General features: G+C 47.0%; 1 pseudogene; it reads left to right on the top strand.

The window, feature by feature from the left end:
• Window positions 1-406: 406 nt before the first annotated feature.
• LOC103671768 lies at window positions 407-1,354 on the top strand (annotated as a pseudogene).
• The last annotated feature ends 1,591 nt before the right edge of the window (window positions 1,355-2,945 follow it).

Below are 2,945 nucleotides of genomic sequence, written 5' to 3'. Positions count from 1 at the left end.
TGCGCCACCCAGGCACCCCTGTACTGTCATCTTTATGTCAGCATGATGCTCAAGGATTAATGAAGCCACTGATGCCTGTCTGGTTATAAGGAGCTTGGAAATGAAGCCCAGAATCCTAGAGTGAGGAGGTGCCATGAGGCCACTGGGGACCACTTCTTGCCTCCTAATTCTCTTGTCCATCCAGAAATCTGTGAGCCCTCTCTTCCAAATGCCAAATCACTTCTTAATTTTTAAATGTCTATTTCAACTTTTATTTTAAAATCTGACCCATATTTTTTGTCTATAGGTAAGACCATACGTGTATTGATTGATTTGTCCCAAATGGATTTTGACATAAGTTTTTAAAGACTGTATACATAGGCCAATTTCGGACCGCCACAAGCTGGTGCGTACCGCGGGTTCCCACATGGCTGGCCTCGGCTCTCCTGGGCTCTGGGACCATGGCCCAGAATACGCTCTACTCCTCTCCCTGAGTCCTGCCCAGAAGCGATGTGCCCGCAGTCCCCAGCCAGCCCACCTGTGGACGGGCGGGATGGCGATAGCTTAGCAGAGTGGGGATGCGGCAGCCAGCCTGGCCAAGAAGGCCAGGGCCGCGGAGGAGGACCCCGGCACGCCGCCCTCCTTGCAGCTGAGCCCTGAGCAGTTGGTCCGCATCCAGAGGAACAAGGCCGCCCTGCTCAGACTCACCGCGCACAACGTGCCCGTGGGTTTCGGTGAGAAAAGACGACGCTCAGCACAGAGTTTGGGAAACCCTATTTCATAAAGCTAATGGGACTTGTTGCGGAAGAAAGAAAACATTATCCTGTTTATTCACCCCACAGCAAGTGTTGACATGGACCCAAATGTGTGCCATAAGACGTGTGAAGGTTGTCATCCTGGGATAAGATCCGTATCCTGGACCCAACCAAACCCATGGGCTCTGCTTTAGTGTTCGAAGACCCTTTCCACCGCCGCCTAGTTTGGAAAACAACCTTTATTTATTTATAAATAAAGAGCTGTCTACAGATATAGATGGTTTCGTTCATCCTGGTCACGGAGATTTATCTGGGTGGACCAAGCAAGGTGTTCTCTTACTCAACGCTGTCCTCACGGTTCAGGATCGTCAGGCTAATTCTCATTTACTGATGCGGTTATGTCCTGGCTAAATCAGAAGTCCAGTGGCCTTGTCTTCTTGCTCTGGTGCTCTCACGCTCAGAAGAAAGGCAGTGCGGTCCATAGGAAATGCCACCACGTGCCACAGACTGCACATCCCTCCCCACTGAGGGTTCTTCGGATTTAGATATTGCTCTAAAACCAATGAGCTGCTGCAGAAGTCTGGCAAGGATCCTTGTCCATCGACTGGAGGGATCTGTGACCCTGAACTGGAGGGCTGTGTCTGGGCAGTTTTCTAGAAGCTGCTATAGAAGTATTTGGCAGGAGTGGCAGCTTGATCGAGACAGAAGCAGCAAAGGCTCTACCGTGGGTAGACAAACATATGGCTGTCTTTGCAACATGGCTTTGGCCTAAAACCTGAGGTCATAGTATCTGGGAGAGCGTGGAGGTCAAATACTTGAGACTTTTTCTGTCATCTTTATGGTAAAAGGGAACAGGGGACAGAAGGGCCTCTTTGGTACAGCCGGCTGCTACTTGTTTTTACCTGGCAGGTTAGACTTGAGGTTGTTACTGTGTCAGGTGCGTTTATCTAAAAAGCCCCCCCCCCACCTTTGCCCTACCTGGCATTCCAATTCTTGGCCAAGTACACTGCTCCCTTGATCCTTCCTGGAACCCTCAGGCCCCTCCTTGAAGGAAACAGGAGGACAGTTTGCAAGTGCCCAGAAATTTAGGGATGAAAATTCCTGAGGACTGATCCTCTCTGTGAGCCTTCACAGACAGGCAGAGGGAAGTGAGCTGGGGCTTGTTTTTACAGTTATCCTCTGGGTGTTCCTAGGACTGAACGGTGGAAGTTGAACTGGAAGAAAGAGAAGGGGAAATTTTTTTTTTAAAGATTTTATTTATTTATTTGACAGAGAGAGAAACAGCCAGCAAGAGAGGGAACACAAGCAGGGGGAGTGGGAGAGGGAGAAGCAGGCTTCTCAGTGGAGCAGGGAGCCCGATGCAGGGCTCCATCCCAGGACCCTGGGATCACGCCCTGAGCTGAAGGCATATGCTTAATGACTCAGACACCCAGGCACCCCGAGAAAGGGAAATTTTTTAATTTTATTTTTTTAAGCAAGGAAATGCTTTTCTCCTAGGTGTATCCTGAATTGGGGTTTTTAAGGCAGCAGAGACTGCCAAATGCTGTTTTTTATGGACTGAAATCACATGGGGATTTTTTTTTCCTGCAACACTAGTGAATTTTGCTGTTTTAAAAATACTTATGCAGATATATATATATATATATATATATCTTCAGTGAGTTTGGGAATAAAAGATTGTTGGTTTAAAAAAAAAAAAAAGACTGTATAAATACTGTGTAATTAACATAGAATAATTGAAAAATTCAAGGGATGCCTGGGTGGCTCAGTTGGCTAAGTGTCCTCCTTCAGCTCAGGTCATGATCCCAGGGTCCTGGAATTAAGTCCAGCATCTCATCGGGCTCCTTGCTCAGTGGGAGCCTGCTTCTCCCTCTGCATCCTCTGCCTGCCCCTCCCCATGCTTGTTCTCTGTCTCTCTCTGACAAATAAAACCTTAAAAAAAAAAGAAAAATTCAATAAAGTAAAAAAGAAGAAAACAAAAACCACCCCAAATTCCGTCCCGTTATCCCGAGTGAATTACTGTTGTTAATCTTTTCCTTTTTTTCTTTTTTTAAAGTAATCTCTACACTCAATGTGGGGCTCAAACTCCTGAGATCCAGAGTCACATGCTCTACCAACTGAGCCAGCCAGGTGCCCCTGTATTAATTATTTTAATGACTCCCCTGCCTGGTTGACTGGCTCTATCTATCTATCTATCTATCTATCTATCTA

This window comes from Ursus maritimus, unplaced genomic scaffold (assembly GCF_017311325.1).
Source record: "Ursus maritimus isolate PB19 unplaced genomic scaffold, ASM1731132v1 scaffold_6, whole genome shotgun sequence".
NCBI lineage: Eukaryota > Metazoa > Chordata > Mammalia > Carnivora > Ursidae > Ursus > Ursus maritimus.
The sequence above is the reverse complement of the archived record's forward strand: the minus strand, read 5'-3'. Positions and strand labels throughout refer to the sequence as shown.